Source organism: Dendropsophus ebraccatus, chromosome 11 (genome assembly GCF_027789765.1).
Source record: "Dendropsophus ebraccatus isolate aDenEbr1 chromosome 11, aDenEbr1.pat, whole genome shotgun sequence".
NCBI classification, from domain to species: domain Eukaryota; kingdom Metazoa; phylum Chordata; class Amphibia; order Anura; family Hylidae; genus Dendropsophus; species Dendropsophus ebraccatus.
This window is the reverse complement of record NC_091464.1, coordinates 13,925,340-13,943,287: the sequence shown is the minus strand read 5'-3', so window position 1 is coordinate 13,943,287 and position 17,948 is coordinate 13,925,340. Positions and strand designations below refer to the sequence as shown.

At 44.9% G+C, this 17,948-nt stretch overlaps 1 protein-coding gene across 11 annotated transcripts in view; it reads right to left on the bottom strand.

Moving 5' to 3' along the window:
* Window positions 1-17,550, bottom strand: part of PLEKHA6 (pleckstrin homology domain containing A6) — a 100,612-nt gene extending 83,062 nt beyond the window's left edge. For all 11 annotated transcript variants that reach the window (XM_069945802.1, XM_069945800.1, XM_069945804.1 and 8 more), the window contains exon 1: window positions 17,459-17,550. The gene's annotated coding sequence lies outside the window, so the exon portion shown is untranslated. The remainder of the gene's footprint in view (window positions 1-17,458) is intronic.
* Between the last annotated feature and the right edge of the window lie 398 nt (window positions 17,551-17,948).

Here is a 17,948-nt window from a genome sequence, read left to right as displayed (position 1 = left end):
ACCATGGGGTATGACGTGACCATGGGTTCTGATGTCACCATGGGGTATGACGTGACCATGGGTTCTGATGTCACCATGGGGTATGACGTAAACTGATCCGTTAAAGGGGTACTCCATCCAAAAAATTATTTCAAATCAACTGGTGTCAGAAAGTGCCAGAGATTTGTAACTTCTATTAAAATATCTCATGTCTTCCAGTACGTATCAGCTGCTGTATGTCCTGCAGGAAGTGGTGTATTCTCTCCAGTGTGGAGAGCAGGAGAAGTTTTCTATGGGGATTTGCTTCTGCTCTGGACAGTTCCTGACATGGACAGAGGTGGCAGCAGAGAGCAATGTGTGAGACTGGAAAGAATACACCACTTCCTGCAGGACATACAGCAGCTGATAAGTACTGAACGACTTCTTATTCCATGCGAACGATTTGCAAACTAGCAACGATAAAAATAGGTCCAGGTCTTATTAAACGATCAATGATTTCTCGTTCGGTCATTAATCGTTAACTGCTATTCAACTGAACGATTATCGTTTAGATTCGAACGATTTAACGATAATCTGAACGATAATCGTCCCGTGGAATAAAACTATGTATCAGCAAAGAATATACCAAGCTTCCTTGTACGGCTACATAAGATCACATATACGCCGGGGAAGCTAACAGACAGCACATCGCACGGCCTGAATCTGGGGCGCTATCTCATATGATACAGGACCAAATAGACCTTGGACTACTTCCCCACCATTGTCTACAGCAGTTACCATGATGGTGGTTATACTCCAAAGTCACGAATAAGCCACTTTTTACCTGATAAACTATCCTATTATCTTATTATATGTGTTGGTTATGCATTCATGGTAAATGATTGATTTTCAATACAAATGTATTCTAATTATTTTGATAGTACTAATCGGTTTTTCTTATTCATTTATACTGACTCCAGTTGACAGACTCTAGAGGACAGACGCTTGGTTTGAATAATTTACAAATCTATACAGCTTTCTGACACCAGTTGATTTGAAATATATTTTTTCTCAGGAGTTGCCCTTAAAACGGACAGCAAAAACGCAGTGTGAACCCAGCCTAACACACAGAGTACTCCATGTAAAGTGACATCCGATAATCCGATGCGATTTCCACCGAAAATCCGTGCAGAACATGCGTCATCGCTCGTCCACACATATATACAATACAATGTGCCCCATAGTTTATAATGTTGAGTAGACAACAGTTTTGATTGTAAGGGCCCTATTACACAGACAGATTTTTTTCAGCCAAAGCCAGGAACAGACTATAAACAGAGAACAGGTCATAAAGGAAAGACTGAGATTTCTCCTCTTCTCAAATCCACTCCTGGCTTTGGCTTAGGGTCCTATTCCACGGACCGAGGAGGGCCCGATCAACGATGTAAACGAGCGGCGATCTGCTAGATTGCTGCTCATTTACTGGGCCTAGTCCACGGCCCAATGATCATTGAGCGAGGGCTGCAGGGACATCGTTACTGATGTCCTTGCAGCATCATACATTACCTGTCCAGACTTCTTCTCCGCTCTGTCTTCATCCCCGGGTCCCGCGCGCTCTATCTTCAGAATGGCCGGTCAGCTGACAGGCCACACTCAGCCAATCACAGGCCGCGGCGGTCCCGGCCTGTGATTGGCTGAGCGCTCCGTCAGCTGACCGGCCATTCTTAAGATAGAGCGTGCGGAACCCGGGGATGAAGACAGCGCGGAGAAGAAGCCTGGACAGGTAATGTATGATGCTGCTGCTTGTCAGATCGTCGGTCGCCCGCCGCGCACCACTATTCAACCGTAGCCATGTGCGGTGGGGGAACGATGATTTTAGGTCTGGCCCTAAATGAACGATCAGCCGATGACACGATCATCGGCTGATCATTTTCTCTATTTCACCGAACGATAATGGGCCGATCCGGCCGATTATCGTTACTGTGGAATAGGGCCCTTAGGATCCTATTACACAGAGCGTTTTTCAACAATTAACGATAAACGATCGCAAAGGAGATTGTTTATCGTTAACCTGAAATCGTTCACCATATTACACAGAACGAGAATCATTAGTTACAATCGTTTACTACGATCGTTATTGCGATCGTTACTATGATCGTTTAATCCATTTAATCCCAGCAAAACAATGGACAATGTGCAATTACACTGAACGATGATTTTTAGGTTCAGATCTAAATCAACGATCAACGACTTACAAACGATTTTTCGATCGTTGCCGGCAATTACACTGAACGATTGTCGTTTAAATTCAAACTATTCTGTCAGATATCTGCTGGTGTAATAGGGCCCTGAGTGATGGGACCCGCAGGTTACGCGTCAGCCAGTCTGGATGTGCATCAGCTCCATAGGATATAGGGGACACGGAAAGTAGAAATCCCAGCCTGGACCTCTAATATGTGACATGGATTCCATAACAGGATGCATCATGTGAACAGGGCCTGAGGGGTTTCCCATGGAGACAGCTGCTTTGTGGCCCAATAGACTGTTGTGTCTGTGATCCAGGAATATAGCAGCACCTGTATACAGCCTCAGGCCACGGTCACTGGGATTATACCACTTCCAGCAGGAAGGAGAGTGTGACGCCACCCGCAGGGACCTCGTACATGGCACCAGAATAAGTGCTCAACCCTAATGCCGCTTAATCAGCTGATCACCGGCCCTAGCACACTGTCCTATCAGAGACTAATGGGACGTTTACACAGAGAGATTTATCTGACAGATCTTTGAAGCCAAAACCAGGAACAGACTATAAACAGGGAGCAGGTCATAAAGGAAAGACTCAGATTTCTCCTCTTTTCAAATCCATTCCTGGCTTTGGCTTTCAAAATCTGTCAGATAAATCTGCCTGTGCAAACGCACCATAACTTTTCTATGAATGGTCTTTCATCCAAAGCTGATTTGTAAATTACTTCTATTTAACAATCTCCTGTCTTCCAGTACTTATCAGCTGTTGTATGTCCTGCAGGAAGTGGTGTATTCTTTCCAGTCTGACACAGTGCTCTCTGCTGCCACCTCTGTCCATGTCAGGAACTGTCCAGAGCAGGAGAGGTTTTCTATGGGGATTTGCTGCTGCTCTGGACAGTTCCTGACATGGACAGAGGTGGCAGCAGAGAACACTGTGTCAGACTGGAGAGAACTCCCGCCAGGACAAACAGCAGCTGATAAGTACTGGAAGACTGGAGATTGTTAAATAAAAGTAAATTACAAATGTATATAACTTTCTGGTACTGGTTGAGTTGAAAAAAATATTTTTCCCGATAATAACTGTAAAAGAGCGCCGATCTGCTAGATCGGCGCTCGTTTACTGGGCCTATTACACGGCCCGATAATTTTTAACAAAGGCTGCATGGACATCGTTACAGATGTCCTTGCAGCCCTTGCTTAAACTGTATACATTACCTGTCCATGGTCCATGGCTCCTCTTGCGCTCTGCTTCTCCCCGGGTTCGCGCGCTCCAGGTTCAGAGCGGCCTGTCTCAGCTGACTGGCCATGGCGGTCCTGGCCAGTGATTGGCTGAGCAGCCTGTCAGCTTAGACAGGCCTCGCTGAAGCGTGCGGGACCCGGGAAGAAGCACAGAACAAGAGGAGCCATGGACCATGGACAGGTAATGTATACAGTTTGGAAATTGTCAGCCGCCGACCGCGCACCGCTATTACACGTAGCGATGCGCGGTCGGTGCCCGACAATTATAGGTCCAAACCAATGTCAGCAATCAGCCGATGGTCGTTGTCATCAGCTGATCGTTGTGTTTATTACACGGAACGATAATCGGCTGGATAGGGCCGATTTGGACGATTATCGTTCTGTGTAATAGGGCCCTAATACGGGCACAGAAACGCACTGGTTAGATGCCTCGGCTTATCCCTGATGTTTTACAAGTAAATCCGGCATCATCACTATTAGGACATCAGTATAAGGTCAATTGAAAGGTTAATTGTCACAGTCCTGCCCAAAGCTCCAGGTCACATGACTGGAGTGGCCGTACAGGTTCTGGAGGGTGTTGGAAGGCCGGCGTGTGCAGGTACCCCCCCTCCCCCACGGTGCCCTAGGGCGTCATCTTCTCATGGGTCAGCAAGTCAGCGATGGGGTCTGTGCTGTGGCAGTCATCATCTGTGTAACCTGCATATACCAGGAGGATACTGGGCATAAAAAAATAAATATATATATATATATATATATATATATATATTCATGTCAGGAAATCATCATGAATGTTCTCAGGATTAGAGATCAAGTAGCAGGTCAGTCATTTATCCTGTCTGTAAGGGTATGCGCGCACTAAGGAACACGCACAGAAATTTCCACCTGTCCCATTGATTCTGTGATATTCTCAAGCTCAATCCGCCGTCCGTCCAAAGAACTGACATGTTCTCTGCTGCCACCTCTGTCCATATCAGGAACTGTACAGAACTGCAGCAAATCCCCATAGAAAACCTCCTCTGCTTTGGACAGTTCCTGACATGGACAGAGGTGGCAGCAGAGAGCACTGTCAGACTGGAAAGAATACACCACTTCCTGCAGGACATACAGCAGCTGATAAGTATGGAAAGACTGGAGATTTTTAAACAGAAGTAATTAACAAATCTGCTTAACTTTCTGACACCAGTTGATTTCAAAACCTTTTTTTTTTCTTTCCGGAGTACCCCTTTTTAAGACATGGCAACATCCCCCCTGATAAATACAGACCGCATTCTATGGATTGACTACAGCTATAAAGCTCCGACATCATGTCCTTAGGTATTGTCCAAATTGACAGTGAGTTTAGAGGGGAAAAAACTCTATACCGGGGTAGGGAACCTTGGCTCTCCAGCTGTTACAAAACTACAACTCCCATCATGCCTGGACAGCCGTTGGCTGTCCAGGCATGATGGGAATTGTAGTTTTGCAACAGCTGGAGAGCCAAGGTTCCCTACCCCTGCACTATGTTTATATATTATGTATATCATAGGTAGTGTATTGTGATCTCTCCAGTATACAGGGTCTGTGTGCATCTCCCTGGACCTTCACCCAGTCAGGCAGCATACAGCATTCCTCTAACATGATAAAAATAGTGCGACTAGGTATGGTGGATCCTGGCGACAGGGTTCCAGATTCCTCACATACCCTTCACTAACAATACAGAGAAACTACTAGATTTATGTCTCATCTTTACATATAGAGAAGAAGACAGCGTGACAATAACTTCACCCCACGTGTCCTGTCCATGTCACGCACAATGAGACTACAATGTCACCCGCTGCAGCTGCAGTGCGACCTGATGTAGAGGCACTCTGGATTGCCTGGCAGCCCAGCTCCAAGGCTGTGTGACAGTCACTGACAGCCAAATCCTCTGGGGTGTGACAGTCTCTGAGAGCCCAATCCTCTGGGGTGTGACAGTCTCTGAGAGCCCAATACTTCGGGGTGTGACAGTCACGGATAGACCAGTTCTCCGGGGTGTGACAGTAACTGACAGCCAACTCCTCTGGGGTGTGACAGTCATTGACAGCCCAATCCTCTGGGATGTGACAGTCACTGACAGCCCAGTTCTCCAGGGTGTGACAGTCACTGAAAGCCCAATCCTCTGGGGTGTGACAGTCACTGACAGCCCAATCCTCTGGGGAGTGACAGTCACTGACAGCCCAATCCTCTGGGGTGTGACAGTCACTGACAGCCCAATCCTCTGGGGTGTGACAGTCACTGACAGCAAAATCCTCCAGGGTGTGACAGGCACTGACAGCCCAATCCTCCGGGGTGTGACAGTCACTGACAGCCCAATCCTCCGGGGTGTGACAGTCACTGACAGCCCAATTCTCCGGGGTGTGACAGTCACTGACAGCCCAATCCTCCGGGGTGTGACAGTCACTGAGAGCCCAATCCTCCAGGGTGTAACAGTCACTACTCTGGGGTGTGACAGTCACTGACAGCCCAGTTCTCCGGGGTGTGACAGTCACTGATAGCCCAATACTTCGGGGTGTGACAGTAACTGACAGCCCAATACTCCGGGGTGTGACAGTCACTGACAGCCCAATCCTCCGGGGTGTGACAGACACTACTCTGGGGTATGACAGTCACTGACAGCCCAATCCTCCGGGGTGTGACAGACACTACTCCGGGGTGTGACAGTCACTGACAGCCCAATCCTCCGGGGTGTGACAGACACTACTCTGGGGTGTGACAGTCACTGACAGCCCAGTTCTCCGGGGTATGACAGTCACTGACAGCCCAATCCTTTGGGGTGTGACAGTCAGCAGGAATAATAAGGCTTTCTTATTAATGTTGACAATCGGAGGGTGTACGTCTTATGTGCGACTGCCGCTCATACAAGCTTAAACATGAATCTGAAGGAAAACCCCATAAAGTCATAGACATCAGGATGGTTTTACATGTCACATGGAAAGACCAACCTATAAACTACATGCAACATCAGATTATACCCAATAGAAAAGACTCTATTGTGTATTAAAGGATTCAACTGGAGTCAGAGAGTTAAATCAATTTGTCCTTTACTTGTATTTAAAAGTTTCCAGTCTTCCAGTACTTATCAGCTGCTGTATGCCCTGCAGGAAGTGGTGTATTCTCTCAAGTCTGACATAGTGCTCTCTGCTGCCACCTCTGTCCATGTCAGGAACTGTCCAGAGCAGCAGCAAGTCTCCATAGAAAAGGCATCAAGAGGCCCATTGCCTGCCGCAATCCCTGTTTTCCCCAACCCACAGAAGAAGAGCTTCATACAGTCTGCCATTAACCCGTTGCCTGTCGCCATACTGTATGCTATCCCTGCTGTGCTGTATAAGTGTGCTGTGGTGAGCTCCCCCTAGTGGATGGAAGCCACCTTACCATTCGCTGTCCCTGCTGTACGAGTGTGCTGTGGTGAGCTCCCCCTGGTGGCCGAAAGCTGCCATACCGTACACTCAGTCCCTGCTGTGCTGTAGGAGTGTGCTGTGGTGAGCTTCCCCTCGTAGCTGGAAGCCACCATACCATACGCTGTCCTTGCTGTGCTGTACAAGTGTGCTGTTGGGAGCTCCGCCTGGTGGCTGGAAGCTGCCATACCATACGCTCTGTTCCTGCTGTGCTATATGAGTGTGCTGTGGCGAGCTCCCTCTGGTGGCCGTAAGCCGCCATACTGTACGCTGTCCCTGCTGTGCTGTATGAGTGTGCTGTGGTGAGCTCCCCCTGGTGGCCGTAAGCCTCCATACCATATGCTCTGTCCCCGCTGTGCATGTGTCATGTGATATCTTCTTCATTGAAAAATAAGACATCCTCTGAAAATGAATATTTATTTTTTTTTTTCAGTATTTGTATCGGTGGACTAAATAAAAGATGCAACAAAATATCAAATGTGCACGCTCATAGCGAGAGTCAGAATGAGACTGTTTTCACACCTGGACAGACATCAGGTTGGACCTGTGTGGCCGGTTTATTTTTAGGTAAAGAAAAGTATAGATAACGTGCGGTCAAGATGTGAACGGAAAAAAGCCGGGATCCTGTCCCTATCACGCTTCCTATCAATGACTGAATGTAAATAAAGGACAATTTTTGCATGTTTCTCCACCATGCAGATGAGGTATATCAAATGGAGTATATTTCTTAGGACGTGGAGGACTATATATATATATATATATATATATATATATATATATATATATATATATATATATATATTATTGAAAGGTCCCATAGATAATAAGCACATCATGCCTGATTAATATCCACAAGCATGTCACCACGATAGCGATCAGTGAGTGCATACTTCTATATCTCACGCACAGCCTGCATATACATGCTAACTCTGCTCACATACCAGCCCCATCACACTATGAGCAGACAGAATTTAATCACTAAAAAATGTCTGCACAACATGTCCATTGTATAGCACTTGTATGAGAACTAATAATAATACAAGGCAACAGCAAAACAAGTTAAAGGGGTACTCCAACAAAAAAAAGTTTTCTTTTAGATCAACTGGTGTCAGAAACGTATATAGATTTGTAATTTACTACTATTTAAAAATCTCAAGTACTTATTAGCTGCTGTATGTCCTGCAGGGAGTGGTGTATTTTTTCCAGTATGACACACTGCTCACTGCTGCCACCTCTGTCCATGTCAGGAACTGTCCACAGCAGCAGCAAATCCCTATAGAAAACCTCTCCTGCTCTGGACAGTTCCTAACTAGAGATGAGCGAACCTGGAGCATGCTCGAGTCGATCCGAACCCCAACTTTCAGCATTTGATTAGCGGTGGCTGCTGAAGTTGGATAAAGCCCTAAGGCTATGTAGAAAACATGGATATAGTCATTGGCTGTATCCATGTTTTCCAGACAACCTTAGAGCTTTATCCAAGTTCAGCAGCCCCCGCTAATCAAATGCCGAACGTTCGGGTTTGAATCGACTCGAACCCGAACCCGGTTCGCTCATCTCTATTCCTAACACAGACAGAGGTGGCAGCAGAGAGCAGTGTGTCAGACTGGAAAGAATACACCACTTCCCGCAGGACATACATTAGCTGATAAGTACCAGAAGATTGGAGATTTTTAAATAGAAGTAAATTAGAAATCTATATAACATTTAACCCCTTTAAGGGTGTCCACTAGTTGGCATTGCAATATTGAGATGCAAAATTTAGTTCTGTGGAGAGTAACAATTTTCCAATTGACTAAGTAATTTATTCAGAGCCCCTTCCACAACTGATATGGAGTCAGACCCCTGCTAATTTATTTATTCTGTCATCCATGTATCGAATATTTGGAACTCACAACTACCACCCCTTAGTGTTTTACTATACCCTCGTTGTATTACTATACTTACCACTTAGTTATAGTTATCACTATAACTATGTAACATCACTATACTAACCAAGTAGTATCACTATAACCATGTAATATCACTATACTAACCATGTGGTATCACTATAACAATGTAGTATCACTATACTAACCATGTAGTATCACAATACTAACCAAGTAGTATCACTATAACCATGTAATATCACTATACTAACCATGTGGTATCATATAACCATGTAGTATTACTATAACCATGTAGTATCACTATAACCATGTAGTATCACTATAACAATGTAGTATCACTATACTAACCATGGAGTATCACTATAATCATGTAGTATCACTATACTAACCATGTAGTATCATATAAGCATGTAGTATCACTATAACAATGATGTTGTCAGGTAACAGCGGTTTCGCGCTATACAGTGCTTCTCCAGACCCCTGGAGAAGCGCTGTACAGTGCGAAACAGCTGTCACCAGACACTATCATGGCCGATTGGCGTCTTACCTGTTAAGATGTATGTAACTATGGACATACTGAAATAAATAAAGCACTATGTTCTGCACGGAATGATGGTGAGTGCCGCCTTTTCTTTATATTGATATCACTATAGCCATGAAGTATCACAATAACCATGTAGTATTACTATACAATGAGCATTTTTTCCACTCACTGCTGTCACCTAAAAATATACTCGAAACCAAAAAAAAAAAAGCCCCCTGGCTCTGCCAAGTCCATAATAACATCTCTATGTACGGTCCCACGCTACTGGTTGTTTTATCTCACTATTGGAAGCAGAGGGTGAGGTTTTCTCCAAACCACAGAATACAGAAAAACAGCCATCAGAATGCTCTACGGTTCACTCCCCAACAAAAACATCAATGCTCTATGGTTTGGGTACAAAAAATAGCTGTATTTAGCTAAGCGTGTGCAGGCGTAAGGATGGGTCCACACATAGTGACTGTTATAGCTGTCCCTGTCATTGTTACATGACCATAGACATCTCCTGCTTGTTAGCCGTGAATTGGTTCATTCATCACAGACACAGTAAGTGCTGACAGAGCTTTAGGTGATCTGCTAAGCTGGAGTTTTTGTCACATAGGGAGTTATATTATATACATGAGACGGTGCAGCCGCCCCCAGGGATTTCACTCATTCATCAGAGATCGCTGCCTATGCATGTTAGTGTATGCTCAGGTAAGAGCACTGTCAGTGACCGATTGTTCATCTATTCGACAGCCGGTTTCATTCTCATCTAACAGTAATAGATAATATGTTTTTAATCTATTAATCCTTAAAGGGGAACTCCAAGTGTTTGACACCTTTACCACTTGTCTAAGCTGCTCCTAACCCCGGATTCAAATTATTATAAATGATCCCAGTTTCACATCATGGCAGCCGGCTGGGAAACTACATCTCCCAGCATGCATTGTACTTCAGAGCCAATTGCCGGGTACCCGCCCCTGTCTTGTAGTACCTGCCCACCACTGCTTCTGCTTGGCACAGTAAACAAAGTATCTATCTCCTATCTATCTATCTATCTATCTATCTATCTATCTATCTATCTATCTATCTATCTGTTCATCTACATAGATAGATTAGAGAGAGAGATGAAACAACAGTGTCTCCTTTCCCCTATACTACTCAGGAGAAGCTGTTTTTTCCCCGCCCCAGGTCAGGTAATCACTGTGTGATGTAACTGGAAAAGATGAGTTGTTACAGCTTGCCTGGCAACAGAAGAGACAGATCATGTGACCTGTGTCTCAGAAGGGAGGGGGAGGACAGAGGAGTGGAGGCAGAGTGGACCAGGAAGGGAGAATATTCAGCAGCTTTAGGGTGTGAGTCAGGATGTGCTGCAGACAAATCGATCAATTCATGTAATAGAAATCTATTACACACAAGCTTAGATTATGGGGGGGGGGGGGGGGTGTTGAGCAGGGTTAAAACTTTCTTAACAGGAGTTCTCCTTTAAGCATAGGTGCACACATGGGATCTCCTGATTACAGGTATGCCTTGGCATATATACATATATATATTGTAGAGCCTGTAAATGAATGAGGTAAATCGTCTGACAGATGTGCGGAGTGCCACGGCGAGAAGAGATGATGGCTGCATAGTACAGTGAATGGTGAGAACAATGCGGAGGGCTTATTAATATGTATCCGTATGATAATGTTACAAATGTCTTACAACAATCCAGATGAGACAGCGCAGGGGAATGCATCGACTTCTGCATTTCTGACATTACTGTCAAACTGAAATCTGAACCGTCCAGAAGAGAGCGCTTCATTGTAACGTAAATGTCAAAATACGGAAGAAAGAGGGCTAACATATCTACCCGAAGCAAAAGAGACGGAGGCATGGATTCTAGCGGCTCCGCTTACTGCCACTTTAAGGCATGATACAGGCCCATAAAGAGTTAGATTTCAGAAAACATGATGAAAACCTTCATTGTGCTGTTATCTTTTGTGATTTTCAAAGATAAAGCCGAGGGGCAAGCAAGGAAGGTGACATGGGATACTCATATGATACTATGAGGGGGGGGGGGGCTGAAACCTTTAAATAACAAGGTAGCTTAAAGGGTTTTTTCAGGTAAACCTGAATGAATTATTAGCTGTGCAGGAGAGTGACAGCACCTGGATGTAAACACAACGTATGAAGCTGGAAGCCTGGACTTGTACTCTGTGTAGTGGCCATGTTGGGAAACTGCAGCTTAGTAGAAAAGGGGGAGCTGAGCTGCAGTAACCTGGGACGACCACTATTACTATACGATGTATGGAGACAAGGATTGCGGCTCCATACTCTGTGTCTGGGCACTGCGGCTCTGGAAGCAGCTGATCAGCAGGGGTGTCAGGTGTCGGTACCCCACCAATCTGCTACTGATGATCCATCCTGACAGTAGGATGGATTCATTTTTTCCCATGATTCCAGAGCACTTTCTGAAACCAGTTGATTATTGTCCGCTAAATTTAAAGAGATAGTTTACAAAAAAAAATTCTTTTATGGTGCCAGAAAATTGTAATTTAAGTACTGAAAGATACACCTGTTTCTGCAGGGCATACAGCAGCTGATAAGTACTGGAAGACTTGAGATTTTTTTAAATTACAAATCTCTGGTACTTTTTGGCACCAGTTGATTTGAAAGAAAAAAAAAATAGGTGAACTACCCCTTTAAACAATGAAACTTTCTATTAAATGACAGCAAGCACTGATATTGAAGACTATTAGGAATTGAAATATAAAGGATTCATCTTAAATTGCATAATGTTTCTTTACGGAAAGAATAATGGTTATTTGCAGACATTGTGATCCTCCTATGGTCTCCTATGACTGTCGTACATGTGCAGAGTTTAGCTCCCAGGTCAGGTGCACAGCACCATCCGCCTTGTTCTGGATATTTTATTATTAGTCGCTGTACGTGTAGGTGTAAGCAGTATTTTTAGCTATTTTTTCAGCATCTATATAAAGTAACACCAGATGTGATGTTATAAGGAGAGACGACTTAATGAATGTACAGCTTGTAAATCACAGCTGGCAGAATGTATTCATTAATGTCTGGTGACCTAGTCCTTTATAGATGGCGGACAGGTAGCATCGGGCAGACGGGGTCAGAGGTCGTGCTGGTTACATAACAGATTTGTCATGGATCCCCAAGACGCTGCCCTAGATTTATCTGTCTGAGACTCAGACTGGGTGATTTACCCAGAGCGACCAATCACAGCTCAGCTCTCATCTTACCTGAGCTGTGTATGAAATGAAAGCTGGGCTGTGATTGGCTGCTGTGGTAGCTATGACAAGTGGAGGCCTCCCTGAGTGTTATAGCTATGGTCGCTGATCAGGCTCAGTCCTAAGGCCCCGTTCACACAGAGCAAGAGAGGCGGAACTCGGTGGCGGATGTCGCCAGCCTCCGTGTCATAATGACAGTCTATGGGAGGCGCGCACGCTGCATCTCTCAGCGCTGAAGAATGAACATGTTCATTCTTCAGCGCGAAGAGACCCTGAACGATGCAGGGCGCTCAGAGTCTGATCAGCTATGCCTATGACAGGCACGTTATGTATTATGCCTGTCATCAGACAATTGGATAGTGAAGTCCCCAAGGAATAAAATAAAGTGAAAATGTAAAAAAAAATAAAGCCTGCAAATAATAAATGTAGAAGAAAAAAAAAGTGCATGTAATGATGCTGGCAATAAAATGGTCACATGATTAAACCCACATGGTGACCGCAGAAAATTAAAAGTTAGAAAAATGCTAATTTTGCAATTTTCCTCATGAAATGGGGGCATTTTTCACAAGAAAATTTTACAGATATCGCTAAATCAGGGAGCTATAAGCATCTAAAGTTAAAGGGAGTGAGATTTGAAAAATGGACCCTGGTCCTTAAGGGTACGTTCACATGCGTCGGATGTGCAGTGGCTTTCTCGCTGCGAATTCGCAGCGAAACTCACTGCGGATCCCTGCCCAGTAAACTCTATGGCCAGCCCCGTTAACCTCCCCGGCTTGCTTCGGGGGTTTCCTGCACGTCCCGCTCGGCTAATCAGTGCGCTGCCCCGCCGCAGCGCACTGATTGGCTGGCCGGGACGTGCATCCTGCTGCGAGTTTGTCTGGCCATAGAGCTTACTGGGCAGGGATCCGCAGTGGGTCTAGCTGCGAATTCGCAGCGAGAAGTCCGCTGCGGATCCGGTACATGTGAACATACCCTCAAGGGGTATTCTGCTTATACATAACTTTTCATAGGTTGCTGCCCATGTGGAGACTAATAATAACAATAGTTAATACTTGTTATTATCTTTAGTCTCCTTCTCCCAGTTCTCAGCTGCTGCTTTCTGCTGAAGACACAAAAAATGTGTGTGAGCTTTTCTCTCCGTCTCCTCCCTTCTGAGACGACTGATGATGAGTCCCTATCTGCAACTTTGTGATTGAGTTTATTAGCAACTTGACCTCAGAATAACCTTCCCAGCATTACAAAAAAGCTACAAAGTTCCAGATCAGCCGTCTCGGAAAGGAGGGGGAGTTGGAGAGAAAGGCGCATACACAGATTTTTATGCCTTCAGCAGTAAGCAGCAGCTCAGAACTGGGGAAAAGAGACTGAATAGATAATAACAAGTATATAATGAATTGTTAGTCTCACCATAAGCAGCAACATATGAAAAGTTATGTTTGAGCGGAATACCCCTTTAAGATTTGCATTAAACTATGGATTTACTAATTGTTTAGTCTCGCCAAACATTGATGTCTGTAGAACACGCAAGTGTTTTCCCCAGGATATGTACAATTGCAAGTCCCAAGGAGAACACAGACTACACAAAGAGAAAAATGCCCGGTATGTTGCAGGTAAGAATATCTGATGGATAAGAGCAGACAGACTGTCATACACAATTAGTAGTATTGTAGATGGAGTACACAAGTAGAGGTTGCTCCAGGAATACAGCTATAGGCAATATTGTCATTTCATAAATGTTGTGTAAATGCAATGTATGGTCAATCTGTCTCCATCTAACGCTCCAGACACTTCCCTGCGTGAGTGGTGACAACCAATAATGACAATTACCTGGACGATAGCCAGCATTATATCACCCAAGATGCACTGCAAGACTACACAGACACCAACCCACAGCAACACACCCCACTGCGCAAATATACAGCACGACTGCCTGAAGGAAGGTATACAAGGTATGACGTGACAGAATCTACAAATATCCATTAATCTCATTCAATCGGAAGTGGATAACTAATAGATAAAATGCACCACCCTGCACACTTGATGTAACTAGGTGCTCAATGGGCCCTATACATTTACTATGAAAAAACTGCAAACTAGAATGTGTCCACAGGGTGGAGAAAGATCATACATTACTGACCCATATGCAAGTGGGGACGTAATATGTACCCATGGCATGGTTAGAGTGGGGTCTACAATGCACATATATGCATATTGATATCGATGTCCACTGGCATAGCTACCATAGAGGCAGACCACACAGCTGCTACGGGACCCGTGTGGCGTGGTCTGCCTCTATGGGACTGACACAGTATACACCCCAAAGACAGCTGCCAGCCCGTACCAGCACCTGCCCTGACCCTGCACGGCCGTGGGCCCGTAAATTTTGCAATGGAGCCCCATTCAGTTTTTTACACCTTACACCAAATAGGGGCCAAAAAAAATCCTGGGCCATTGAACGCACATAGGGGATGTGTGACTGAGTTCAGCAAAGGGCCTGGTGAACAGTCCGGCATTTGCCTGTGCAGTCCTCCCTATCTCATGCTCCAGCCATGTAATGGCCTTGAGGCCCTATTACACCAAACCATTGCCGGCCAGTAGGGTTGGCAGGTCTAAAATATGGGAAAGGTCTAAACCTTATTTAATAGCATAAAAGGGAAAGCAAATTACATACTCCTTTTTAAATACAAAATGAAGTATCTGGTCTAAGGCTATGTGCACACGATGTGCAGTACGAGACCGGTCACGGAACGGCCAGTCTCGGAAAAACTCATCCCGGCCGGTACTGCAGTGCACTTCGATGATCTTTAGCGCCACAGAGTATCTATCTATCTATCATGGTACAACAGATTATACCTTACAATATCTGTTTTCAGTCACATTAGATAAGAAGCTATAACTTTTCGGCCCCCTTTGCACTGACCAGAAGCAGATCTAGTAGGATTTCCATATTTTCTAGTTTTGCTGATGTTTGACAGATAGGGAGTGAACCTTTCCATGTTTTAAAGGGGTTATCCAGCGCTACTTCCCCCTACTGTTGTCTCCAGTTTTGGTGCAAGTTTTGAAGCTCAGTTCCATTGAAGTAAATGGAGCTTAATTGCAAACTGCACCTGAACTGGAGACAACAGTAGGGGGAAAAGTGGCCATGTTTTTGTAGCACTGGATAACCCCTTTAAATCTATGATCAGTCTGCACACGCTTGTCATCTGTTTCCGGCTCTATCTGTCACTCCATGTACAGTATACATCCCTCATGTACCTTCTGTCACTCCATGTACAGTATACATCCCTCATGTACCTTCTGTCACTCCATGTACAGTATACATCCCTCATGTACATTCTATCACTCCATGTATACATCCCTCATGTACCTTCTGTCACTCCATGTACAGTATACATCCCTCATGTACCTTCTGTCACTCCATGTACAGTATGCATCCCTCATGGACGTTCTGTCACTCCATGTACAGTATGCATCCCTCATGGACCTTCTGTCACTCCATGTACAGTATACATCCCTCATGTACCTTCTGTCACTCCATGTACAGTATGCATCCCTCATGGACGTTCTGTCACTCCATGTACAGTATGCATCCCTCATGGACGTTCTGTCACTCCATGTGTACATCCCTCATGTACATTCTATCACTCCATGTATACATCCCATCACTCCATGTACAGAATACATCCCTCATGTACCTTCTGTCACTCCATTTACAGTATACATCCCTCATGTACATTCTGTCACTCCATGTACAGTATACATCCCTCATGTACATTCTGTCACTCCATGTATACATCCCTTATGTATGTTCTGTTACTCCATGTATACATCCCTCATGTACATTCTATCACTCCATGTACAGAATACATCCCTCATGTACATTCTGTCACTCCATGTATACATCCCTCATGGATGTTCTGTCACTCCATGTATACATCCCTCATGGACGTTCTGTCACTCCATGTAGACATCCCTCATGGACGTTCTGTCACTCCATGTAGACATCCCTCATGGACGTTCTGTCTCTCCATGTACCGTATACATCCCTCATGTACGTTCTGTCACTCCATGTATACATCCCTCATGGACGTTCTGAGACTCCATGTACAGTATACATCCCTCATGTACGTTCTGTCACTCCATGTATACATCCCTCATGGACGTTCTGTGACTCCATGTACAGTATACATGCCTCATGTACGTTCTGTCACTCCATGTACAGAATACATCCCTCATGTACGTTCTGTCACTCCATGTATACATCCCTCATGTACCTTCTGTCACTCCATGTATACATCCCTCATGTACATTCTGTCACTCCATGTATATATCCCTCATGTACCTTCTGTCACTCCATGTATACATCCCTCATGTACCTTCTGTCACTCCATGTATACATCCCTCATGTACCTTCTGTCACTCCATGTACAGTATACATCCCTCATGTACGTTCTGTCACTCCATGTATACATCCCTTATGTACATTCTGTCACTCCATGTATACATCCCTCATGTACATTCTGTCACTCCATGTATACATCCCTCATGGACGTTCTGTCACTTCATGTACAGTATACATCCCTCATGTACATTCTGTCACTCCATGTATACATCCCTCATGGATGTTCTGTCACTCCATGTATACATCCCTCATGTACGTTCTGTCACTCCAGGTATACATCCCTCATGGACGTTCTGTTACTCCATGTACAGTATACATCCCTCATGTACGTTCTGTCACTCCATGTATACATCCCTCATGTACATTCTGTCACTCCATGTATACATCCCTTATGGACGTTCTGTCACTCCATGTATACATCCCTCATGTACATTCTGTCACTCCATGTATACATCCCTTATGGACGTTCTGTCACTCCATGTAGACATCCCTCATGGACGTTCTGTCAGTGCACACAACCTGGCTCCCTGCAATAAATAGGTGAAAGGACTCACTTGCTTTAGCTGTTGGTCTTGTGCTTGGACTGTGATCCCTTACTATGGATACTAGACAAAGCTGAGACCCAGACGTGTTTCTGCAGACACTGCTTATGCTTCCGCCTCTGGCACAAACATACATAGTTACCTGAACAGTAAGAAAGTAGGAGGGGAGGTTAGGGGTGTGAGTATTCAAACCGGCCAACCAGACCGGGCCCGGATGTGCAACCTTCTACCTGGAGTGGAAGACTTGGCAGGTAACCCTTTGTATACCTGTCACTCTCAGTGCTAAGGCAGCTTCTTTGTAAAAAGCAGCAGGGTTGGTAGATATAAAATATGGGAAAGGTCCAAACCTTAGTTACTAACATATAAAGGAAACCCAATTATTCCCATTGTGGGAGTGGAGTATCCGTCCATATCCTGCGGAGTGATGGAGATTAACCTGAGCTGAGGTATCTGGCATCCAGTATGAACTATGTGGGTGTCAGGGAGAATGCATGTGCAGTGC